Source organism: Protopterus annectens, chromosome 14.part0 (assembly GCF_019279795.1).
Source record: "Protopterus annectens isolate FY-2018-M chromosome 14.part0, PAN1.0, whole genome shotgun sequence".
NCBI classification, from domain to species: domain Eukaryota; kingdom Metazoa; phylum Chordata; order Ceratodontiformes; family Protopteridae; genus Protopterus; species Protopterus annectens.
In genome coordinates this window covers 746,346,164-746,373,842 of record NC_056748.1, presented here as the reverse complement: position 1 = coordinate 746,373,842, position 27,679 = coordinate 746,346,164, and positions in this window count along the sequence as shown.

Here is a 27,679-nt window from a genome sequence, read left to right as displayed (position 1 = left end):
GAAAAAAAATCAGTCATAACCCCCCTTACACAAAGATGAAAAATCTAATGACTTCTCTAACTGCTGCCCCATTGCCATAATATCCCCCTCTCCAAAATCTTAGAAAACTGTTTACATAAACAACTCCATGACCACCTTATCCACAACAATCTATTAACATCCACCCAGCATGGCTTCAGGCCAGCACATAGTACAACAGCAGTATTAATATCCTTCACAGACACTATCAACAAAGCAAGAGACTCTGGCCAATTAACCGCAGCACTATTTCTTGGTCTTTCGAAAGCCTTTGATACTGTCTCACATCCCAAACTCTTACAGGAACTCTCCTCACTTTCTTTATCTCGACCTTCACTGCTACGGTTTTCTAGCTATCTATCCTACAGACAAGAATACGTAAAATGGCAAGGCTGTTTCTCTCAATATCTAACCAATAAAGCAGGAAAATTCCACAAGGTTCTACCCTTGGACTACTCCTCTTCAATACCTTTATAAATATTCTTCATACTGCCACCTATCAAAGTTCCATAGTCCAATATGCCAATGAGTCTACTCTCATCTCTTCTTCCACCAACATAGATCACCTTAGACAAATAACGCAAACTGCATTTTCCTCCATCGAGATCTGGCTCAATAGTGCTCAATTATTACTCAATCCCATCAAAACTAAACACCTCCTTTTTACACCAAAGACTCTCTCAGCTGATTTTAAGGTGTTTTCCTTAAATAACAGAAAATGAAGTGATCTCACTTACCAAGTTACTAGGAGTTACAATCGATAATCAACATACCTTTGACCTTCATATACATAACACCATTAAAAAAGCACACCACAGACTAGGAATGTTCTACAGGCAGAAGCACTTCATGGACAAAACTACCAAAACAATTTTAGCCACTACGTACCTGCTACCCTCCTTACAGTATGGTGCCCTCGTTTTAACCATCCTTCAGAAAACACTAAAAAATAAGCTTTAATCCTGCAAGAACAAAATCACAAAAATTGCAACAGGCGTATCTTATTACAAATACCACTGCTCTGCTCTCACCTACCTTAAATGGCTAGAACTTCCATAATATCAAAACTATCCCCAACCAGCTATGATCCATAAAATCATCTACAGTCCTGACATCTGTTCCACCTTAAATTCAACACTTCAAATTTACACACCTGGCCATGCTCTTCATTCCAAAGATAAACAGCTTCTATCTCTAATTAAACTTAATAAAACTGTCAGGCAATGCCTTTACTCATACTCTGTGGCAAAATTATGGAGGACAATTCCCATAGATATCAGAACCACTTCAAACTTCAAAGCATTTAAGTTTAAACTAAAAGACGTCTTACTCAGATCACGTACCTGTCCTTGTATCAGTCCAGGCTAACTTCCCACCTTAGATCAACTACTTTCCTCCTTTTTCTCCCATCCTGCTTCCCGTCTGCTCCATCTGCATCTCTGCCACGTCTACCAATAACTAAAGATCTCTGCACTAACTTAATTACCCTGACCATTTATATCATTTCTCTTCATTACCAACTTGTCTAACCAGGTTATTATTTCCTTATGCAACATTCAACACATTTAAGGATGGCCTATATGCCATGTACCACTAACATCCTACATAAGCTGTATGTCTGTTATTATGAATACTATTCTTCTTTGTAAACTTTAAGCTTTGTTTTATATTTTTTTAGAATATGCTTGTTTTCCATTATATGTAAAAATGTATGCATATGACTCTTTTGGCGACATTTTGTTAATTTGCTTTTCTGTTTTTGCTTTTGTTGAGCTTTTCTCCCTGGGCCTCCGCTGAAAATGCATTTCTTACCCAGTTGGACTTTCCCAATAACCAAATGTCAAATTAATAAAATAAATAAATATTGCTACATTGTGAACCAGGCATCTTAATCTATTACTTTTTTGAAAATGTGTGTGGAGAAAACCTAATAAACAGCATCACAATCCTGTGACATAATAATGAGCACACAAACACTGAACTGCTAAACATCATAAAATTAATGCTGAGAACCCCAAACGATAAATGGAACCAGACAAATTAGCAAGCAAGATTTGTTGTCTTCCACCAACATTCAGTTAATAGGTACATAAATGCTAGGAAATCAGTCTTCTGATGATTTCGAGACTAGCCAATAAACCATATTCAGAGCTTTCCTCCAGCCTCAAGGAGGGCAGCACAAGATAGACTAGGGGAAAATTTGAGGCTGCCCATCCAGTTATTTAGTTTTAATTGAAGGTGGTGAGGATGCTATTCTGCAATTCCAGAAGAATCTGTTACACCAATACACAGTGTTTTATTTATTTGCTGATGACAGTTATGGTACTTTAACCGGATATCTGAGAACCATTTGTTGTGCCAAGAATCAGGAGGTCCAGGATGTCATGAAGCCGCTGCTGTTTTTAGTCAAGAATGTCTGGAGTGTCTCTAGGCAGGTGAACTGTTTTGACATATAAGTGCTAAAAGGGGCATCAAATTCATTAACAGCTCTGATAAGGGAAGACTAAATGGGAATTAAGTTTTTTTGGAACTAGAGAAGATTCTTCTGGAATTTAGTTGTGCCAGACAGGATTTCCACGTTATTACAGAGCTGAGATGTTAAGGAATTATCAACCGGATTTTTCTTGCCTAAAAAAGGTTTATTACCTAAACCTGTAGAGTTAACTTCATTCGAAAGGTTAGGAGAAGTCTGATTATTAACAACAACGTTGTCTTGTTCTGAGTCAAGAAACAGAAACTCCGGTTGTAAAGAAGACAGTATTTACAAGGAGCCGGACATTCATGAATTCCAACTCGTCAGGGGAAGAAAATTAACTAATGAACAGGAGAACTTTGATATTATAAATTTGACTGATTTTGACTTTGGACCACATGAATTGCATGTTTTACGGTTAGGGCTTAATTTTGTTCCTACTAAAAAGGCTGACTTATGTAAAGCAGTTATTGACATCAAGAAGTTTACAAGGAGACTAAATTTATCTTATATTTTACATGATATTTCATGTTCTAGTAAAAGATTAATTAAATCTTCCAGTTTTAACCCCCCTTTGATTCACACACTAAAAGTTTATGAAGAAGCCTGTTTACAAGAAATATATAGCTCTATGGGTAAGGGAGACAGGCGGATACATAACCTGAGTATTAATGAAAGAAAAGCTTTTAACAGGTTATGTAACATGAACAAAACACTTAGATTTATGAGAAGTGACAAAGGTGGGAACATAGTTATCATGACACAGGAATTATATAATATGAAAATGTCTAAATTATTAGAAAATCAAGATGAATATGAAGTTATAACACTATATGATATTAGGAGAAGGGAAAGATTGATACATTCATATTTATATGATGCACTGATGTCAGATGAAATTAACTTAGAAGTTTATGAGTTTTGTATTATTGAGAAACCTAGAATTGGTGTTTTATTTGGAATTCCTAAGACACATAAAAGCTATTCAGACCCACCTTTTCGGCCAATAGTGTCTTCACCTCATTCAGTTACTGAAGGGATTGCCCTTATTATTGATGCCACCTTAAATCCATTAGTGTCTCAATATGATTCTTTCCTTAAGGACTCTTGGCATTTTTTGAAAAAATTGAAGGAGTTTTCATGTCTTAAGACTTACGATTCAGATAGACATACTATTTTTACAATAGATGTCGTATCTTTATTTACATGCATCCCCCATGATGATGGGGTGGAAGCTATTCGTAGTATCTTAAATAAAAATGTTAATTTTAACACCGGTCAAATTTCTACTATTTGTAGATTTATTGAAATTTTGTTACAGAACAACTTTTTTCTTTTTGGAAACACCTTTTATAGACAAAAAAGAGGCGTGGCCATGGGGTCTTCTGCTGCACCGGCCTACGCCAATTTGGTCATGTCCTGGTGGGAGGATACCATTTTGAGTACTATAAAAAATCAATTTCATATTTTGTTCTACTGCAGGTTCGTTGATGATTTACTTTTTATTGTCGAAGGGAAAGAAGACATTGTTGAGAAATTTCTCATGGAATTAAACAAAACTGGGGTTTTTTTACAATTCACCTTAGGTTGTTTTGGAAAATTTATTAACTTTTTAGATGTTTATTTTTGGTGGGACAATTTTGATGGGAAGTTTCACAGTAAGATATATCGGAAGGAAACTTTCACTAACAGCTATGTGCATTTTACTAGTGCTCATCCTGCACACGTTATTCGTAATATACCTAAGGGGCAGTTCATTCGAGCATGTAGGATGACAACTAAAGATTGTGATCTATTAGATGAAATTGAATTTATTAAATACATGTTTCTCCAAAGAGGGTACCCATTACCATTATTAAATTCTATTATTAATGAAGTACAGAATAAAAGGAAATCACATTATTGGGCATTGCTTGATGATCACATTGTTAGTTTGTCAGACACGGTTTCTAATGAACTTGAAGGCCAGAATAAGTTGGTTTGTTCGTTAGAAATGAGCATCGATAGTAAACACATTCAGGATATATTGGAGAAAAATTGGAAGATTATTCATGGTAACTTAGATCTTTTTGGGATTGTGGGTAATAAACCCAAATTTGTCTTTAGGAACACACATAATGTTAAAAAGGCCCTAGAATATAACCATTTTAAGCAAGATCATGGGCAGTGTTCAGTTAAAGGTATGTTTGCCTGCAACAATTGCAATGTTTGCAGGTTCATAGCAAAAGGGCCAGTTATTGTCATTGAGGGCCTTGATCACACCTTTTCAGTCCCGGGTTACGTTACCTGTAATACAAAGGGGGTAGTATATATTGGTCTCTGTAGTTCATGCCCCGCATTTTATGTGGGGATGACAACAAGGTGCCTCAAAACCCGCATCAAGGAACACCTTTACAACATTAAGATTCGAAATGAAACTAGCGCGTTATTTAAACATTCTCTTATTTGTAAGAATTTTTAAAAAAAAATATTTTCTGTGCTAGAGGTGGTTCATTCAGATCTTAGGGGAGGTGATTTTAAAAATTTGGTTGAACAAAGAGAGACATGGTGGCAGATCAAACTTTCGGCTGACAAAGCCCCAGGCTTAAATGAAGCCGTAAATATTAAATGTTTTTTAAAAAACAATGTATTGAGTATTGACAAACATAATGTCTCCATTTCATCTTTGTTTAAATAACCTATGGCTACCTTTAAGCAAGCAAGTATTTTATTAATTGATTGAATGATTGATTTATTACCATCTTTTTGACTAATTAATTTGGTATTTAATGTCCATGTTTTTATCTGTTTTATTCATTCTGAAGAAGTCTTTGGACGAAAGCGGATATTAAAATATTGTGTTACGCTATTTCTGTGGACTTTGATTCTGTGGATTACCTCTGGTTTCCTGCTCCTTTTTGAATTTGAAGTTAAATATGGATTTAGCTAGGTCATATCTGGTACTGATAATCAGATAACTTGGTATGATATCAGAGCCCATATATGAGGTGTGAGGTTCAGATGAACCATGGCTGTTAATAATTAGGCAACCTGGTATGTTATCATGGCCCATGGATGAGGCATTCTTAGCTTTTGAAAGGGTTGAAAGAACTTGTTACAGAATAATTTTACTGGGTATTTAGAGCTGTGGTTTATCGACTGATAGTAGCATTTTGTTTTCAGACCTGAGGTGGTGATTAGGATGGTACATGGTCAGTATGGAGGACAGGGAAGGACAGGATTCACGTTGGTAGATGATTTTGTGACTGTAGTTAATTGTAGGTAAGTGAAATGTTGAGGGGATTCTAGCCAATTTAGTTGATGCAAAGAGGAGCAGTGGCAGGTGGAAAAGGTTGCATTTGTGGTAGAGTCTAGTTTGATTTTAAGTTGGACTGTAGATTGGTGAGGATGGGAGCACCATATAGAAGAGTTGGAAGCAGGAAGGATGAGACCAGGGCTATTTTAGCAGAGTGGCTAAGAAAGTAGTTGTGCCTATAAAGGGCACCTAGCTTTTGATGTTTTTTTTTAATGTTGCTGTAGATATGAAGGTCAAAAGTTAACTTGTCATCAATGATGACACCTAACAGTTTGGTACTAGGGACAACTCCAATGGTACTGTTGTTTTGTGAACAAACAGAGAAAAGTGATTTGTCAATAGGGCTAGATTTTGTGGGGGTAAATACTAAGAGTTTAGTTTTATTGGGGTTAAGGGTGAGATGGTTCTGGGACATCCAGGTTTCAGTAGAAGTAAAAGTTTCTTGGGTAAGATGCTGTAATTCAGTGGGAGATTTAGAAGAGCAGATGATGGTCGAGTCATCAGCATATTAGATAACAGTACTGTGGGTAAGAGTGTTGTGAAAGTAATTAACAAATATACTGAATAGGAGGGGACCCACAATTAAACCTTGGGGGACACCTGTGCTTGTATTGGTGAAAGGGGAAGAAGAGTGCTACCATTTAGTAGATTGCTGCCTATTGCTGAGATAGCTAGTAAACCACTGTAGGGTAGGGGGATACAGGCTGATGTTAGAGAGTTTAGTAAGCAGAAGATCGTGGGAGTTAGTGTCAAATGCCTTAGATAAGACAAGAAAGAGTGCAGAGACTATGCAGCCAGCATCATGAGCTCAATGTATTGTGCCCAAGAAGGAAATTAGGGCAGTGTTGGTGCTATGTCCAGGCCTAAAGCCACGTTGAGTAGGGGAAAGTATGTGGTGTTTTACCAGATGACTTAGGAGCTGAGTGGGAATAACCTTCTCTAGTATTTTGGAGATGGGGGAGAGTATGGCAATAGGATGGAAGTTTGAGATTTCTGAATTGTTGCTGCCTTTAAGAAGTGGGAGGACAAATTATTTTTTTCCAGATGTCAGGTATGCATGATCTTGAATGAACCTGTTGAGGAGGATGCTGACAGGATATGCAATGGAGGAGGCAGGTAGTTGTAAGTATTCGGCAGGTAGGTTATCTGGGGCGTTGGTACATAGTTTTAGTTTATGAAGAAGTTTTTGGATGGTGGATGTGGGAATGGGTGATAGTGAGAAAGTAGGTAGAAGGTTTGTGGGGCTATGTACTGATGGTGTTACTTGTGGGTCTGTGTCAATGGGTGGGAAGGTGGTAGTTAGTTTTGTGATGGTGTTGATAAAGTATGTATTGAAGAGTGAGAGGGTGTTTTTCATGGTTTTGGCAGGGATTATTATTATCTCCTGTGTGGAGTAAGGAGTTTATTGCACCCCAGGGTTTGTCTATGCTGATCTTGGATACCTTGGAAGTATTCTTTTTTATTTTTGACAACTAAGCATTTGGCCTGATTGTGAAGTTATTTATATTTCATAAGGTTAGAAGTAGTTTTATTTTTTTGCCAGACTTTCCAGGTTTTGTCCCTAGAGGATATGACTTGCTTTGTGTACTTTGCAAGCCAGCTAGCATGTTTTTCTTTGATTCTTTTTAGCCAGAGTGGGGCAAGACTATTTAGGATTCTGAGAAATGTAGAATTAAAGAATTCCATTGCTTCACTGAGTGGGAGAAATTTCAGTGGGCTCCAGTTAGTGTTCTGCAGGATGTCAGTGAGGATATCAGGGGAGAAGTGGGATAGATCTCTGGTATATCGATATTGGGGTATGCTTGATACAGAGGTAGGTTTACATATTATAAATGCTGGTGAGCGGTCACTAATACTGTCTGGGAGTATGCCGGAGGATGGGATTTTGTCTGGGTTAGAAACCAAGATCCAATCCAAGACTGATCCTTTGTTCTTTTTATTGTCAGGTCTGGTGAGTGTACATGTGAAGTTTGACATCTGTAGAGGGGTTATTGTTGGAGATATCTAGCCAGTTCATATTAATGTCACCTAAGATTATGGTTTCATTTTTTATGTTGTTGGCTGCCCAGGCAAGAATTTCCTCAAAAATGGGAATATTGTTGCCTGGAGGAATATATGACTATGATGCATAGGCTTTTACAGTCATTAAGTTTTAGGAAGGTAACAAGTAGCTCTGCAGTGGAAAAAAGGTTTACGGGTGTTGAGTAAGGAATTACTGTCAAGGTGTTTGGGAATAATAGGGCGATGCCTCCACCTTTTTTATGAAGTCTGTCAGCTCTGAGGCAGGAGTGGTTAGTGGGTAGAAATTTAGAATCTTTGATATATGGTTTTAGTCAGGTTTTGGTGATGGCAGTAAAGTCGGGTTTATGTTGACTGAACCATGTGTACAGTTGTGGAATTTTATTTCTAATACTTTGGAGATTAATTGTGGTGAATTGCCGAGATTTAGTGGAGTTAGGCGAGTTGTGTGAGGGAGGAGGAGGGCCAGAGTTAGGATGTATGTCACCACACAGAGCTAGGTTACAGAAAATAGGGAAAGTGTTAGCTGGGGAAATTCTTATTTGAGTTGTGGAAGGTGTTAGGTAGGGGCTTCTTTGTTGGGTTATGGAAATGTTTGTGGACATAGTAGCAAGAAAGGCTATGTTGTGGGGAGAGGATGATCAGTTTTTTTTGTAAGATTAAATAAGTACTGTAAAGAGAAGGATTGATTGCTGAATAGCTGGGGAGGGTGTGAGTGTGAGATGATGTAGTAGGGGAGGGTGGGTTTAAAGACAGAGATAGTATGGGTGGGAGATGGAGTGTAAGTGAGGATAGGGTGGATAGGTAGTGCTAGATGTGTTAAAGACAGGAGTAGGTTGTATGAGAGAATAAAGATGTGACAAGGATTACAAAGTTTTGGGTGTGGGCAGTTGTGAGTGGTGGGGGCGGCTTAATGAAAGGGTATGTGGTGAGGAGGTGGGATAATTGGGAGTAAGGAGAGAGGAAGGGGTGGAGTGTGTGTTGATAGTGCAGAATGACTGTGTGTGTGACAGTTGGTAAGGTGAGTGGGTGGAGTGAGGAGGAAGAGGTCATCTTATAAGAAATAATCAGTTTTGTTTTTCTTATTATACAGTTATTTATTTATTTATTATTTATTTATTTGACATTTGTTGACTGGGTTGGTCCATCTTGGACGAGGGCCTTTTTCAGTGGAGACCCGGAGAGAAAAGCTCCATAGTTACAAAGCATATACAAACTCCATAGTTACAAATCATATGCAAGTACACAAATAAAAAACATGACAATGTAAAGCAGCACATAATAGTACGACTGATTACAGATTATATACAATGTTGGTTAGCTATGTATATTGAAGCAGGTAAACCAGGAAAAATAGTGTTTACAGTAAAGAGAAAGCAAGTTAGTAAAGAAGTTTCTGGGTAGCAGTAGTTGTTGAACATTCTATTGGTGACGAGATTGTAATCGTATAAGGAAAGTTTAGGGGTAAATGTAGGGAAGGCTTTTGTAGAGAAGAAGAGAGGGTGAGTTAGGATGGAGGTAGGATTAGGTACTATTAGGAGAAAAAGAAGTGACTGATTGGTCTGGAGAGATGGGTTAGTCATGGGGCTGATAACAGAGGCAAAGTTTATTTAAGCTAAGGTGATTTCTCACAGTCTTTTTGAATAGAAGTTTGGATCTAGTGTTTCAGATGTCCAGTGGGAGTTTATTCCAGTGTCTGGCGGGGTAATAGCTACACAGGTTTTTTTTCCTATGTTGAGTTTGGGTTTGGTTATGATCAGGAGATGTTGGTCAGAGCTCCGGAGTGTTCTAGCTGGGGTGTAGGATGAGATGATGGGTAATATGGCGGGGCAAAAGGTGAGCTGGAATAGGATGGAATGGATTATTTGGAGTGGGGAAAGTGTAAGGTTGAGGGAAATCTAACCATTTCAGTTTTTGTAGTGCAAGACAGTGGTGAGAGGAGCATGGAAGTTCAACGGCAAATTTTGCTACTTTGTTAAAAGTAGATTCAAGTTTGGATATAAGAGAGGTCTGCAGGTTGTTGAGAATCTGAGAGCCATAGAGAAGGGTTGGTAGAAGGTAGGCTTGTGATAGCACAACTTTTGCTTGAGAAGAGAGAAAGTTTTTGTTTCTATAAAGAAGGCCGAGTTTTTGGTGGGTTTTCTTGATGTTGTTTAGTACATGTTGGTCAAATTTTACTGGTCATCAATGTTTAGTGTGATTATCCACCATAATGGATGTGTTGTTGTGGGAGGAGATGAAGAAGTTTGGTTTCAGGTGAGTCATTGTTTTTGGTAGAAAGAGTAAGAGTTTGGTCTTTTTTGGATTTAGGATTAGATGGTTTTGGTTGAGCCAAGTCTGGACAGACAAGAAGGATTCTTGAGTTTTAGTATGGAGTTGGGGAAGTGTGTCTGCAATGGTGATGACTGTGGAGTCGTCAGCACATTGCATTAGGGATGAGTGTGGGGTAGAGCTTGATAACTGATTGGTTAAAATGTTGAAAAGTAGTGGTCCTAGGACTGATCCTTGGGGGAACTCCCATCAGCACTGGAAGTTCTGGGGAGATAGCTGAAACCCATTTGATGGACTGGGAGTGGTTGCTAAGATAACTAGAGAACCACGAGATAGTGGCAGGGGACATATTTAATTGGGAGAGTTTCTCTAAGGGTATTGGATGGTGGACAGTATCAGATGCTTTTGACAGGTCAAGAAAGAGACAGGAGGCAAGTTTATTTTGTTCTCTAGCTTGAGCAATAGTGTTTATGAAGGAGATGAGAGATGTAGAAGTGCTATGGCCAGGGTAGAAACTGTGTTGGGTGGGAGTAATCAAGTTGTCTTTGGTGAGGTGCTGGAGAATTTGTTTGTGTACAAATTTTTCCAAGATCTTGGATAGGGGAGATAGTATTGTGATGGGCCTATAGTTAGTGAGTTACCTCCGTTGTGGATAGGAATAGTGTAAAACTTCTTCCAGATTACTGGGACTGTAACTTCAGTAATACATCTGTTGATGAGGATAGAGATGGGTAAGGCTATGGAGTTAGCAGCTAGTTGGAGAAAGAGTGGAGGGAGACCGTCTATGGAGGAAGAGCAAGGTTTGAGCTTAAAGAGCAGTGATTTTATGTAAGAGGTAGATACTGTTTGTAAGCTGAAAGTAGGGGAGGGGTTAGGGTGATTAGGGGGGGAGGTGGGTGGGGTGGTGTTGGAGTTGGAGTGATTCATAAGTTTGCTAATGGACTCTATGGAGTATGAGTTGAAGTTAGTAGCAGTTTGGAGAGGAGTGAGTGTGGGGCTTGGGTGGGGGGTGGATGGGTTTCCTGGATGTAGGATATGATTAATAGTATACCAGAATTTTTTGGGGTTATATAGGTGTATTTTTGGGGATTACTATAGTAATTCTTTTTGTTGTCTTTATTTGATTGCTTTGCCTGGTTACGAAGTTGTCTGTATTGTTGTAGGTGAATGGGCAATTTGGTTTTGATCCAGAGTTTTCATTGTGTGTCTCTCTGTGCCATTAGTGAAAGAGTTATACTGTTATTCAACTATAAATGGTTTGTTTTACAATTTTCCATTATAACTTCATATAGACAGAGAATGCCTCATCAACACAGCTAGTTATATGGGAGTAGAAGTCAAATGCATAGGTAGTGGTCTTAGCAATGAGGTCCATTGCAGATGAATTATACCAGAATGTATTTAAGCCATTAAGTAATAGAAGATTTGCTTCTAAGAAGTCTCTAAATTCACAGGTATCTTGCAGGGAAGTATTTTTAGTTATTTATTTATTGACATTTGTTAACCGGGTTGGTCCATCTGGGCTTTTGGCCCATTTTCAGTGGAGACATGAGGATAAAATCTCCGTAGACAACAATTTACAGTACATAAAAAATATTAGAGAAGAGGAGACATACAGCAAGTTAAAGATATAAAATAGAAAAACATGCACAATACTATATACAAATTCATTTTATTTTACAAAGGAAATTAAGTATTTACATAAAAAATTATATCCATCAGCATTGTTGATACAATTTAGAAAGTACTCATGTAGTAGGATACTAGGTGAAAGAGGAGGGATTATATAGATATGTATATGGGGTATGGGGTATGGGGAGGTTAGGTTGGTTCATGACAGGGGCAAGTTTTTGTGTTAGGGAAATTAAGTTTTATTTTTAAAGTGTGATGGGTGAGTGATGGAATATATGGCTAAGGGAAGTTTGTTCCAAGCAAGGGCAACAGAGTATTTATATAGAAGTTTGCCTACAGTTTTCTTGGGATGATAGATTTCCAGAAGTTGTTGATTAGAGGTATGGAGGGTCCGAGGTGGAGAATAGGTAGAGACCATGTATGAGAGAGCACAACAGGATGAGGGTTTGTATATAATGAAATGTAGCATTTGAAATTGTGATAGGAGGAGTTGTTGGGGGAGTTCTAGCCATTGGAGAGAGTTTAGGGCCAGGCAGTGATGTGCATTGCAAGGAGAGCTTGTAATAAATCTAGCAATTTTATGGTACGTTTGCTGAAGTTTGTTCAAAGCTGTTGCTTGAATGTTGGTAAGTACATGGGCAGCATATAGAAGGGAGGGGAGGAGGAGAGCCTGTGCAAGGGAGAGTCTGGCATTAGGGGTTAGAATTTATTTGTTGCAATACAGTAATTCTAGTTTCTGGTGTTTTTTTATGCATTGGCGTATGTGCAAGTTGAATTTAAGTTCATCATCAATGATGACACCAAGGAGTTTTGTGTGGGTTTCGGGTTGGATTATTGTATTGTCAGAAGATGTGATAGTAAAGGTGGATTTATGGTGAGTAAGAAAACGGGGGTGAAAGAATAAGAGTTTGGCCTTTTTAGGGTTAAGGATAAGTAGGGTATAGACAACCACTATTCAGTAGATAGAAAGGCATGTTGAGTTAGGGTATGGAGTTGAGAGGTATTGTTTGAGATGGAGATGACCATTGAGTCATCTGCATACTGGATGAGGGAGGATTGTTTACAAGATGTATAAAGATCGTTAGTGAAGACATTAAACAGAAGAGGACCCAAGCTGGAACCTTGTAGTACTCCAGTTGGGACAGGTAGGAATGGAGAGAGGGATGAGAGCCATTTAACAGATTGTTGACTACCAGAGAGGTAACTATTGAACCAGGCAAGGGAGGTGGATGATAGGTTGAAGTGTGCAAGTTTAGATTGCAGTAAAGGGTGAGAGACTGTATTGAAAACTTTGGAAAGGTCTAGAAAGCGACAGGAAATTAGTTTATTGTTATCTTGCGCCTCAGCAATGGTATGAGTGATGGATAGGAGGACAGTGGTTGTGCTATGGTTGGGACAGAAACCATGTTGAATGGAAGTGAGAAAGTTATGCTGGCAGAGGTTATTGAGAAGCTGTGAGTGAATGCATTTCTCAAGTATTTTAGAGAGGGAGAAAGGATGGCGATGGGTCGGTAGTTGGGTGAGTCTGTTTAGTTTCCTCCTTTATGCAGGGGGATAATGAAGAAAGATTTCCAAGGGGTAGGAATGGTGGCTTCTTGAATTGATCTATTGATTAGGATAGATACAGGATAGGCGATAGCTTCAGCAGCAAGCTTGAGGAAGATAGGAGGTAGATCGTCAGTGGAGGGAGAGCAGGGTTTGAGCTTTAGAAGAGATTTGTTGTAAGATGTAGGTACAGGGTGAAAGGAGTAAAGATTATTATTCAGGAGGTTAGGAGGGGTTAGTGGAGAAGATGAGCCAGAGTTGGAGGTGTGAGTTTTTGGATGGTGTCAATAAAGTGTTTATTGAGGAGGGTCGCAATTTCCTGAGGAGATGTATTTGGGTAAGGGGAGGGATTGAAGGGACAGCTTGGAGAAAGAATATTGTTAAGAGTAGAGAAAAACTTCTGAGGGTTGGATTTGCTATTAAGTTGAGCAGAGTTATAGTAGGACTTTTTGTCTTTATTAGTTAGCTTCTTAACAAGATTCCATAGTTGTCTGTAGTTTTGTAGCAGGGATAGTTCTTTTGTTTTGAATCAGGCTTTCCAAGCATTATCTCTTTTTAGCATAAGGAACCTAGTTTCTTTGGAAAGCCAGGGAACACAATTAGATTTTATTCTAATCTTCTTAGAGGGAGCAAGGGCGTTTATGGTATAAGTACTATCAGTTTTAAAAGACAAGGTCACTGACTTATGTCTGACATCTATAGGGGAGATGATCCATAATGGACATGTAAAAGAAGGTACCATATTTGTGAGAAGATCAAGGGTATTTGGCCCCTAGTAGAATGGTTAACGATTTGTACAAGGGAGTTAGCATTTATATTGTCAATTAAATTTTGGATATGCTAACCACTGGTGGTAAAGGTCAGGTAGTTAAGTTTACTGATGGATAATGGAAGTCCCCAATATAAAGATGCTGAGAAGATTAATGGGGATCTCACCTAAGACATTAAAATAGCTATCACAGTCAGTAGGAGACACAGTGCTATAAAGTGGCAATTAATCTTGTTTAGAATGACTTTGACATCTTAAAATTCGAATCTGGCATCCTGAGAAATCAGTTCAGATGTAACATTATCACTGGCAAATACCGATACATCAGAAATTAGTTTTGATGTAAAATTATCACTGGCAAATACTGATACATTCCCATAATTACCAGTAATCCACAAAGTTAGCCAATGTTTAATAACACTGCAGGTAAGTGTTTCTCAACAATGAAATAACATTGCATAACAGTGATGCTGAAAAAAAACTGTATACTTAGTACCCTGTTCTGTTTCTTACCAAGAATGTTACTGGAGGAAGAAGTTTATATAGTAAATTCTTCTTAAAATGGATGTGCTGAGTACTTTATTTGAGGCAATCCTACAGCTTTTAAGGGGTTTCAGCCTCTCTGAACCTAGTATACAAAATTCATTGGAGACTACTTGAAGAGCTAATGTTGGGCACTCCACCCAGTCTGTGAATATTACTTGCTTATCCATAACACATACTCCTGGGCATTTGGTTTGTTACTCATAAAATTTGTGATTTTCTGGCAAATCACTGAGGAATGAAATCACTAAATAATTATGTATATTTGAGTTTCAGACTTCACATCCTTCACAAATCTTGTTATTCTAGCAACTTTCCATGTTTATAGGAGCAATATTTAAAATCTAACCCTATGTTTGAGCCTTTGTCCCCCCATTATTTTTGGCTTTGCAAAGTATGTTGTGCTTAGAAGTTGAGGGATGTTACTAGCTGTAGTCAGGCCTAACTGGATGGGCTAGTTGCTGGCAAAATTACATGAATGATGGAAGGAGAGTAGTAGAGCACTGTGAAGAAGGATAACATGGGACCACTTGCAATGATATAAGTGAAATGGAATCTTGTCCACTGGATTTTCATGGGCATTGTGGTATATATTAAACTGTACTTTATTATATTATATTGTAATCTGCTTTACTAATCTAGATTATATATTTAATTGTACTAAACTATATTATACTGCACAATAAAACATGTGTGTGTGTGTGTCTGTGTGTGTGTCTGTGTACATATATATATATATATATATATATGGATCTATGTTGCTACATCAAAAGTACGTTAAATCGAAACATACTACAGCAAACTCACTTTCACGAAAGTGCATTTTAGTGAAAATGCACTTTTGCAAAAGAAAGAAAAAAACAGAACGATAAAAAATCTACAAAAATAAAACACTACTCATGTTTATGCAGGGGGGCAAGCCCCCCTCTACCCCCATGTGGGTGGTTGTGCCCCCCACACCCCCCTACTTTAATATTCTCACTCTGAGATTGCACTACAGTGGGGAAAAGGGAATATTCCCTTATCTCCGCTGTGCCGTGATCTAAGCAACACTTTGCTTAGTTGTACAATCAACTGCGTGTATTTTTTTTTCTTTTTTGGCAAAAGTGCACCCTTGCTTATAGGACTGGCCATTAGTGAATATGGTGAGTTTATCACAGGCATCTAACTAAAAAAGTCTACACCAGTTACTTCCAATTTTATTGCAGACATAGAGGAGCATATGTGGTTCCCATGGACAACACAGAAGACACACAGTACTATGTGGGTGCTCAATAAACAGCATATTTCTCTAAGATTCTAGGGGTCACTGACTGCATCCTCAATCATAAACAAGCCACTACATGGTCTACATGGATACCAGTAAGCCGAGCAAAAGGGTTTCTAATCCATCAACTGCCAGGTGGAATGTAACACACAGGGTATTATATACAATATATCTCTGTACCATCCAGGAAGTTCTGACAATTCAAATGTGTGGCACAAGTCAGACTTACATCAATGTTGTGTGTGAAGTGACCTCTTACAATGACATCTTACTGCAATGCCAGATATGCCCTGAAGCCATGGCTGATGACACTAATATAGAACCTGCATTGCATGGCTGAGATGACAGACTCTGCACTGTCACAGACTCATATCATCAAACAAGTTGAAGTTCAATTGCTGAAATCTCTCTTCCACTGCCTGAGTTCCTCCAGTAGTGTTCTGCAGTATTCCCTGGAGGTCTGCAGCAAGGTATTTGTTGTCTGTGCAATGTTGCATAACATGGCTGCATGTAGACAACTAGAGAGGTGGTTGCTCTAAGAGGATCAGAAAGACTGGAGCCAGAGGCAGAGAAGGTGATGGGTGAGGAACTGATTAAGACACTGACTACAGGGGAAGACAATTTAGAAAGATATGGCACAGTGTGCTGTGGCACTAGCAAAGGCATGGTATCTGGTCTTCCACTGTTAGCTAGAATAAACACAAGATTAAAACATGTAATATTGCATCCAAGCTATGCTGTAGAGAACCCTGACTGGTCATGCTGTGCATCGAACATTACCTAACCCATGTAACACAGCAATGAGGGAAAGTCACAGTTCTAATCTTATCCAAAGCTGGGTGAGGCACAGTTACAGGGATTAGCAGAAGGTAAATCAGTGGAAGAAGGGACTAAGAATACGGAAGGGAGTGATTTACATGGCTGGTGATCAGGGAAAACTGGGTATACTGATCAGTAAGATAGCAGTACTTCCTGAGGAGGGGCAGGTAGCCAGATGTCTGTGTTTGCTCTGTACTTCCACCAAGGGACACAGCTGCTACAGATGTTGCACTGCATGGATGTTAACAGCTGTCATAATGATGGGACTTCTAGTAGGAATGACACAGACCATGTCCCTCCTCAGGTGTGTGTGTGTGTGTGTGTGTGTGTGTGTGTGTGTGTGTGTGTGTGTGTGTGTGTGTGTGTGTGTGTGTGTGTGTGTGTGTGTGTGTGTGTGTGTGTGCGTGTCACCAAAGAATGGCACTTGCAGCAACATCTGATGACAAGGATGATGGTGAACTGCATGACTATGACCATCTAGCCATGCCATGTCCATTACCACTGCAAAATCTACCTCTGCTTGGGCAGCCATGCTGTGACACACAAGGCTTACCACTGGTATGTGATGTAAAAGCAGAAGCAGTACATGACCTTGATCTAACTGACATGTGGGGTGTATCTACAATGGAGGCAGAAGAATAATGACTGCAGTGATGGCATCAACCTTGGTTCATGGAGGCAGACAACCACACAGAGACAGTGAATGCAAAAAGAGACCTGTCCAGCACATCAATAAGTTGATCCATGAGTTTTGTGCTTACACATATGTTGTCCAGCAGGCTGCATCATCTTTTAAATGTCAGTGTTGGCAACTGCCTATGCCTGTCTGGCTGCCCTGGACATCGATTGTGTAATGCCTATTCTGCACCTAGTTCAGGAAATGGGTGACAGCCACTGGCTTTTTGCTCCTGCCAACCATCTCCAAGCTCTCCGGTGACTCCACTGCTCACTGGTGGTAAATGAAGAATGAATGATGGTGCTACTGGAGTAGGGCGACATGACATGACATGACCCTCCATTTCCATTTGAGAGGTGGGAGTAGGTTCTACTGGTAACAGAGCTATGTCATTGGGAATGTGTGGTAATATACCCTCCCCTGTTACTACTGCCCACAGTGGTACTTTGTCCTTATACTGTGATAGAATTAGACTGTTATCATTTTAATGTCCAGTGCAGCACTGATATTAGGCATGACATGTTCCATAGTGGAGGACCTCAAGATCATAGCGCCTGTGAAAGCAAAGTGATAAACACCATTATGTAAAACTGCTAATATACAACAATGCCACTCCCCAGTGATTCAATAATATTACAGGTAACAGTTTTTGCACAGAGTGTAAGCAAATGTGCCTTGTGGTGAAAGATGTCATGCTTACACCCCAGATGTGCGTGTAAAGGAAATAGGATGGTACTCTACATCTACAGGCTCACGGTACTTTTGTGCCACAACAGTGTGTTACTGACATACTGAAATACCAGTCTAATGCCTACCAGATGGTGTGACTAGTTCAGCACCCACATATAGGCCTCCATCCAGTATTAGAGTCTTTTCACCCTATCCATACAGGAACACAAGGAACTCCACCATGGTAGTGAAGGTAGTCTCTGATGGCAGACCCTCATCCATGACCATCCTTCACCTTTGCAATCACTTAGGCCTTTTTTTGGCATACAGAACCATACTGGTGACTATACAATGGACCTGTTGTACTACTCTGTTCTACTGAACTATAGCATTAACATCCACAATGAGATTACACCAGACACATTCCCAGAAAGCATGGTTTGTGTTTTTAATGATGATTTTCCACCATCCATACTTACTAAAGCCTGAAGTAACACTTCAATCTCTGCCTAGAAGGACATCTAGTACTATTTAATCTGCTTTGCTGTCATATATGTTTCTGTACAGAAAGATGTACACCCATGGTTCATGAGTGGGCATTTATAGTTACAGCATTAGCTGTACCACCATCAACAGTGGCCACAAAAAGTGCCATGTTTGCTAGATGCCAGTATCACAGGCCACATTACTATAGTTGTGTATTACAGTCAGCATGAGGATGGACTACATCACAGAATGCAATCTGTCATCAGCCTACCCTAACCTGTGCCCAACAAAGCACAACCAATGTACACCCCTCCTACTCACCCACAACTTATATTTGCTATGGGGTGCGTCTTCTCATCACACCACACCATACCTGAAGCACTATGGCACAGTGTGTGCATTCCAGCACATCCTTGCCTGCCTAACCTAAATTTGATTTACATATCAGATTCACTCTCTTTATTTTTTAGTTTCAGAGGCATGACAATTCCTGTGACAATAATGAAGGGATCTCATAAAATAGTCTGCCTCTCAGTTCCATCAGTGAACTATATGAAAAGTATTTTTCCTGGCCATGACTATTTCTTTGGTTATCTATTTTTTCTGTACATTTATGTAGGGCTTAGATTAAATAGATTTTGTATTTAGCCTCCTTGTTAAATGTATCCTCTTCAGCAATGGAAACTTCAAGGGACGACAGTCAGTTTTTATTTTAAATGGTCTACAAGTTGTTCCTATACTAATGATTTAATTGTGTTGAAATGTAAAGCCACCAAATTCACTGCTGCTACTATTATGTTTAGCTGCCCATTCTTGGTTTCAAGCATAGTTTTCTCTAGAGGATGCTGTAATCCTGATGCAATGACAGGTAGTGAAGTAACCACCAAAAAGGAAACAGTACCAATAAAGCAAATTGGTCCACGACCTGGAAGGTAGCGCTAGAAATCCAGAAGTGGAAAAGCCAAATGAAAGACTGTATAATTTTTTAACTGTTGCCAAGCCAAGGATTCCTGTAATATTTGGCATCCCGAAAACACACAAAGGTCTGGATCCCTTAAAGTTCAGACCTATAGTATCTGGACAGGGGAGTATAACAGAACCTATTGGGAAATTTATAGACTATACTTTGAAGCAGTTTGTAGCTTCTTTAAAGTATATTTGCAGGGATTCCTGGGATTTTCTTAGGGGTTTACAATCCCTACAATATCATCCAGATTTATTGTTGGTAACTATAGATATTGTTCAATTGTTTCCTAGTATACCACATTCTACAGGATTGAAATGGTTTAGTGATGTTTTGGTTAATGAAGCGAAACTTGCTCCTAACACCACCAACTTATTGGTGGAGCTTATGGAATTAGTCTTGGAAAACAACTTTGTATGCTTTAATGGTCAATTTTACAGGCAGAAGTTAGGTGTTGCAATGGGAGCAGCCTGTGCCACTGTTTATGCGAACATAGTGTTGCATAAATGGGAACATACATATATTTTTGGCACAGAGTGGTCACGGCACATTAAGCATTATGTTAGATTTATTGACGATATTTGCCTTATATGGAGTGGCACTAGGGCAAACATCGAAGAATTTATTGACTACATCAACTCTACCACTTCCTTTTTAACCTTCACACACTCACTAAGTCTGGATAGTTTGGATTATTTGGATGTGCACTTGGTCAAGGACAATGTCAACAATAGGTTTAATTCTAGGGTGTTTAGGAAACCCACTTATTCAAACGCATTCCTACACTTTCAAAGTAACCATCCTGATTACCAGAAAAGAGGAATAGTTAAGGGACAATTTATCCGTGCCTCTAGAATGTGCAATACAGCACAAATGTTCATGGAAGAAATTAATTTTTTGAAAGAAAGATTCCTTGAAAGAGGGTATCCAAGCTCTTTGGTTGAGGAATTAGCAACAGAAATTATTACCAACGGGAGGACAAAATATCCACCCCTGCTGGGCAATACAGGTATGTTAAGTTGCCAAGTAGACAGCAGGCTGCAAAATTTGGAACAAAAGGGATACATCCATACTTTTGGCATTGATTATGAAGTTGTAGAAAGCAGTGTAAGGAAATATTGGCCAATTTTGAGGTTGGATGACAGGTTGGGCAGTATGATCCCAGAGTTTCCCAGATTTATTAGGCGTAGGGGTACTAATATAAAAGAAATGTTAGAAATGAATCAGACTAAACAAATGGCATGTAGTGAGAATAAAAAAGAAGGCACATATAAGTGCGGAATGTGCAAACAATGCCCAGCCATATTTAATGGACACAAATTATATTTACCATCAAGAAAATTTATATGCCAACCGAGGGGCTACTATAATTGCAATGCTAAATTTATTGTCTGATGAGATTGATGTTGTGATTGTTTTTAATAAAACAAGAAATTTTATCTGATTAGAAGCCTTTTATTTTCTGCTTCAGCAGAAGAAGGAATACCAGCATTTTTATTTGGCTTTTCCACCTCTGGATTTCCAGCGCTACCTTCCAGGTCGTGGACCAATTTGCTTTATTGGTACTGTTTCCTTTTTGGTGGTTTCTTCTTTGTGTTTTTTTTCGGTTCCATGACGGAAGAAGGGGCACAGAGTACTTTCTCCGATACTCCCCAGCTGTTCAAACCGGGAGAAGACAGCACACCGGTTACTAGGGCGGAATTCAACCAGGTGCTGGATATGTTAACTCAGTTGACTAGAATGCTCAACAACAGTGGAGTTGAGCAACCAGCGACTTTTCCAGGTAACCAGCAACAGATTTTGGAGCGGAAGAGAAGGCGCACCTCCGCTCACAATGAGCAGACCAGCAGTGGTGCTTGTCTGGGAGCCTGCAGTCAGCAGGCAAGTTTGAAGCGAGATGGTAATGACAGTAATAAAAGCAGCAATGTGCTACCAAATGAAACCGGAATGCAGGAGAAGTGTTTTGACTTTGGAGCATGGGCCGGTCAGCAGTTTTGGTTCCGGCAAGGTACTGTTAACTCTAATAGCAATTCCAATAATAACGCTGGCATAGAGAAAGATTTTAACATTCTTCATGACAAACTTTATTCTTTCAAAGCAAACCAATTAGAAATAGACTACCTAAAGGAATGTGTCAAAGTGGGAAGAATACCGAAGGGATTAAGGTGTTTTAAATTTCCCAATAATGTGCAAAAAGACTCTAACTATTATAAAAATTATGTGAAGTATTCAATCGTGCTGGTATAGAAATGTTAGAGGTCATGGTAGCAGAATATGAAACAAGAGCGGACACCTTACTGAATGATTTAAATTTTTTAAATAACAGTTTGATTAATGATGAAAAATTTGTATCTGTCAAACGGAGTTATGACAACATTTTCAAGGAGGTTGACCAGCACTGTTTGAGAATTTTGAATCGTAAGATTCATAAGCTAGAGAGGAATTTAAAGGAATACAATGAAGGGGTGGCTTATCCACTACCAATTAAAGCTAAACAGTTTAATTATAACAATAGCAGTACACAGGGAAATTTTAGCAGAAGTTATAGGACAGAAACGGTTTATGAGACACCGAGAAGCAATCAAAGGTTTGCGGATAAAGAAAGAGTCACCTCCCACCAGGATTTTCTGTTTCCCCCAAACAGAGAGGGGGGAAAGGGGGAACAGATTTCCTCAGGGGTGGGGGAACAAGTAGACCAGGACATGCAAGCTACTTTGAGTGCTTCAGTAACGAACAACACTGTAACTAGCATAGATGTTTTAAGTAAGGTTACAGTGGTAACAGAAAATAATTTTTCGATCTACAATTATACCAATATTAATTTGGGAGTAGAACACTTTGATTTATTCACAAAGGGATTGCACTTTGTGCCAGCACTCTCAAACAGACTTGAGCAGGAATTAATAGACCTAAAAATGTTCAGTAGGCAATTGAATTTAATGCTTTATTTTAAAGGAGAACTTCCTCTAAGCATGGAACTTACTCGAAAGAGTACATTTAATCCGCCTATGGATCCAATAGTAAAAATATTTGAAGAAATGATGGAAAAGGATATCAGGATGATTAAAAGAAAAAAACAGAACAATAATCCCCAAAACATCTGTAGTAAGGAGACGAATTTGATCAAAGACCTTAGAATTAGCAACTGTAGGGCGATGAAAACAGATAAGGGGGGGGTTTAGTTTTGATGTACAACACTGATTACGCCCAGTACATCAACCGGATGCTGCAGGATTCGGAGCAATATGAACAGGTGTCCAGTAATGAGTTGCATATGGCATATTCTAGAATTAGTTTCATCTTATATGACCATCTTTTGCAAGGAGTCTTTAATGAAAGACTGTATAATTTTTTAACTGTTGCCAAGCCAAGAATTCCTGTAATATTTGGCATCCCGAAAACACACAAAGGTTTGGATCCCTTAAAGTTCAGACCTATAGTATCTGGACAGGGGAGTATAACAGAACCTATTGGGAAATTTATAGACTATACTTTGAAGCAGTTTGTAGCTTCTTTAAAGTATATTTGCAGGGATTCCTGGGATTTTCTTAGGGGTTTACAATCCCTACAATATCATCCAGATTTATTGTTGGTAACTATAGATATTGTTCAATTGTTTCCTAGTATACCACATTCTACAGGATTGAAATGGTTTAGTGATGTTTTGGTTAATGAAGCGAAACTTGCTCCTAACACCACCAACTTATTGGTGGAGCTTATGGAATTAGTCTTGGAAAACAACTTTGTATGCTTTAATGGTCAATTTTACAGGCAGAAGTTAGATGTTGCAATGGGAGCAGCCTGTGCCACTGTTTATGCGAACATAGTGTTGCATAAATGGGAACATACGTATATTTTTGGCACAGAGTGGTCACGGCACATTAAGCATTATGTTAGATTTCTTGACGATATTTGCCTTATATGGAGTGGCACTAGGGCAAACATTGAAGAATTTATTGACTACATCAACTCTACCACTTCCTTTTTAACCTTCACACACTCACTAAGTCTGGATAGTTTGGATTATTTGGATGTGCACTTGGTCAAGGACAATGTCAACAATAGGTTTAATTCTAGGGTGTTTAGGAAACCCACTTATCATAATGCATTCCTACACTTTCAAAGTAACCATCCTGATTACCAGAAAAGAGGAATAGTTAAGGGACAATTTATCCGTGCCTCTAGAATGTGCAATACAGCGCAAATGTTCATGGAAGAAATTAATTTTTTGAAAGAAAGATTCCTTGAAAGAGGGTATCCAAGCTCTTTGGTTGAGGAATTAGCAACAGAAATTATTACCAACAGGAGGACAAAATATCCAACCCTGCTGGGCAATACAGGTATGTTAAGTTGCCAAGTAGACAGCAGGCTGCAAAATTTGGAACAAAAGGGATACATCCATACTTTTGGCATTGATTATGAAGTTGTAGAAAGCAGTGTAATGAAATATTGGCCAATTTTGAGGTTGGATGACAGGTTGGGCAGTATGATCCCAGAGTTTCCCAGATTTATTAGGCGTAGGGGTACGAATATAAAAGAAATGTTAGAAATGAATCAGACTAAACAAATGGCATGTAGTGGGAATAAAAAAGAGGGCACATATAAGTGCGGAATGTGCAAACAATGCCCAGCCATATTTAATGGACACCAATTATATTTACCATCAAGAAAATTTCTATGCCAACCGAGGGGCTACTATAATTGCAATGCTAAATTTATTGTCTGATGAGATTGATGTTGTGATTGTTTTTAATAAAACAAGAAATTTTATCTGATTAGAAGCCTTTTATTTTCTGCTTCAGCAGAAGAAGGAATACCAGCATTTTTATTTGGCTTTTCCACCTCTGGATTTCCAGCGCTACCTTCCAGGTCGTGGACCAATTTGCTTTATTGGTACTGTTTCCTTTTTGGTGGTTTCTTCTTTGTGGTTTTTTTCGGTTCCATGACGGAAGAAGGGGCACAGAGTACTTTCTCCGATACTCCCCAGCTGTTCAAACCGGGAGAAGACAGCACACCGGTTACTAGGGCGGAATTCAACCAGGTGCTGGATATGTTAACTCAGTTGACTAGAATGCTCAACAACAGTGGAGTTGAGCAACCAGTGACTTTTCCAGGTAACCAGCAACAGATTTTGGAGCGGAAGAGAAGGCGCACCTCCGCTCACAATGAGCAGACCAGCAGTGGTGCTTGTCTGGGAGCCTGCAGTCAGCAGGCAAGTTTGAAGCGAGATGGTAATGACAGTAATAAAAGCAGCAATGTGCTACCAAATGAAACCGGAATGCAGGAGAAGTGTTTTGACTTTGGAGCATGGGCCGGTCAGCAGTTTTGGTTCCGGCAAGGTACTGTTAACTCTAATAGCAATTCCAATAATAACGCTGGCATAGAGAAAGATTTTAACATTCTTCGTGACAAACTTTATTCTTTCAAAGCAAACCAATTAGAAATAGACTACCTAAAGGAATGTGTCAAAGTGGGAAGAATACCGAAGGGATTAAGGTGTTTTAAATTTCCCAATAATGTGCAAAAAGACTCTAGCTATTATAAAAAATTATGTGAAGTATTCAATCGTGCTGGTATAGAAATGTTAGAGGTCATGGTAGCAGAATATGAAACAAGAGCGGACACCTTACTGAATGATTTAAATGTTTTAAATAACAGTTTGATTAATGATGAAAAATTTGTATCTGTCAAATGGAGTTATGACAACATTTTCAAGGAGGTTGACCAGCACTGTTTGAGAATTTTGAATCGTAAGATTCATAAGCTAGAGAGGAATTTAAAGGAATACAATGAAGGGGTGGCTTATCCACTACCAATTAAAGCTAAACAGTTTAATTATAACAATAGCAGTACACAGGGAAATTTTAGCAGAAGTTATAGGACAGAAACGGTTTATGAGACACCGAGAAGCAATCAAAGGTTTGCGGATAAAGAAAGAGTCACCTCCCACCAGGATTTTCTGTTTCCCCCAAACAGAGAGGGGGGAAGGGGGAACAGATTTCCTCAGGGGTGGGGGAACAAGTAGACCAGGACATGCAAGCTACTTTGAGTGCTTCAGTAACGAACAACACTGTAACTAGCATAGATGTTTTAAGTAAGGTTACAGTGGTAACAGAAAATAATTTTTCGATCTACAATTATACCAATATTAATTTGGGAGTAGAACACTTTGATTTATTCACAAAGGGATTGCACTTTGTGCCAGCACTCTCAAACAGACTTGAGCAGGAATTAATAGACCTAAAAATGTTCAGTAGGCAATTGAATTTAATGCTTTATTTTAAAGGAGAACTTCCTCTAAGCATGGAACTTACTCGAAAGAGTACATTTAATCCGCCTATGGATCCAATAGTAAAAATATTTGAAGAAATGATGGAAAAGGATATCAGGATGATTAAAAGAAAAAAACAGAACAATAATCCCCAAAACATCTGTAGTAAGGAGACGAATTTGATCAAAGACCTTAGAATTAGCAACTGTAGGGCGATGAAAACAGATAAGGGGGGGGTTTAGTTTTGATGTACAACACTGATTACGCCCAGTACATCAACCGGATGCTGCAGGATTCGGAGCAATATGAACAGGTGTCCAGTAATGAGTTGCATATGGCATATTCTAGAATTAGTTTCATCTTATATGACCATCTTTTGCAAGGAGTCTTTAATGAAAGACTGTATAATTTTTTAACTGTTGCCAAGCCAAGAATTCCTGTAATATTTGGCATCGAAAACACACAAAGGTTTGGATCCCTTAAAGTTCAGACCTATAGTATCTGGACAGGGGAGTATAACAGAACCTATTGGGAAATTTATAGACTATACTTTGAAGCAGTTTGTAGCTTCTTTAAAGTATATTTGCAGGGATTCCTGGGATTTTCTTAGGGGTTTACAATCCCTACAATATCATCCAGATTTATTGTTGGTAACTATAGATATTGTTCAATTGTTTCCTAGTATACCACATTCTACAGGATTGAAATGGTTTAGTGATGTTTTGGTTAATGAAGCGAAACTTGCTCCTAACACCACCAACTTATTGGTGGAGCTTATGGAATTAGTCTTGGAAAACAACTTTGTATACTTTAATGGTCAATTTTACAGGCAGAAGTTAGATGTTGCAATGGGAGCAGCCTGTGCCACTGTTTATGCGAACATAGTGTTGCATAAATGGGAACATACATATATTTTTGGCACAGAGTGGTCACGGCACATTAAGCATTATGTTAGATTTCTTGACGATATTTGCCTTATATGGAGTGGCACTAGGGCAAACATTGAAGAATTTATTGACTACATCAACTCTACCACTTCCTTTTTAACCTTCACACACTCACTAAGTCTGGATAGTTTGGATTATTTGGATGTGCACTTGGTCAAGGACAATGTCAACAATAGGTTTAATTCTAGGGTGTTTAGGAAACCCACTTATCATAATGCATTCCTACACTTTCAAAGTAACCATCCTGATTACCAGAAAAGAGGAATAGTTAAGGGACAATTTATCCGTGCCTCTAGAATGTGCAATACAGCTTAAATGTTCATGGAAGAAATTAATTTTTTGAAAGAAAGATTCCTTGAAAGAGGGTATCCAAGCTCTTTGGTTGAGGAATTAGCAACAGAAATTATTACCAACAGGAGGACAAAATATCCAACCCTGCTGGGCAATACAGGTATGTTAAGTTGCCAAGTAGACAGCAGGCTGCAAAATTTGGAACAAAAGGGATACATCCATACTTTTGGCATTGATTATGAAGTTGTAGAAAGCAGTGTAATGAAATATTGGCCAATTTTGAGGTTGGATGACAGGTTGGGCAGTATGATCCCAGAGTTTCCCAGATTTATTAGGCGTAGGGGTACGAATATAAAAGAAATGTTAGAAATGAATCAGACTAAACAAATGGCATGTAGTGGGAATAAAAAAGAGGGCACATATAAGTGCGGAATGTGCAAACAATGCCCAGCCATATTTAATGGACACAAATTATATTTACCATCAAGAAAATTTCTATGCCAACCGAGGGGCTACTATAATTGCAATGCTAAATTTATTGTCTGATGAGATTGATGTTGTGATTGTTTTTAATAAAACAAGAAATTTTATCTTATTAGAAGCCTTTTATTTTCTGCTTCAGCAGAAGAAGGAATACCAGCATTTTTATTTGGCTTTTCCACTTCTGGATTTCCAGCGCTACCTTCCAGGTAGTGAAGTAGTAAACTCCTCAGAAGTACTTCAC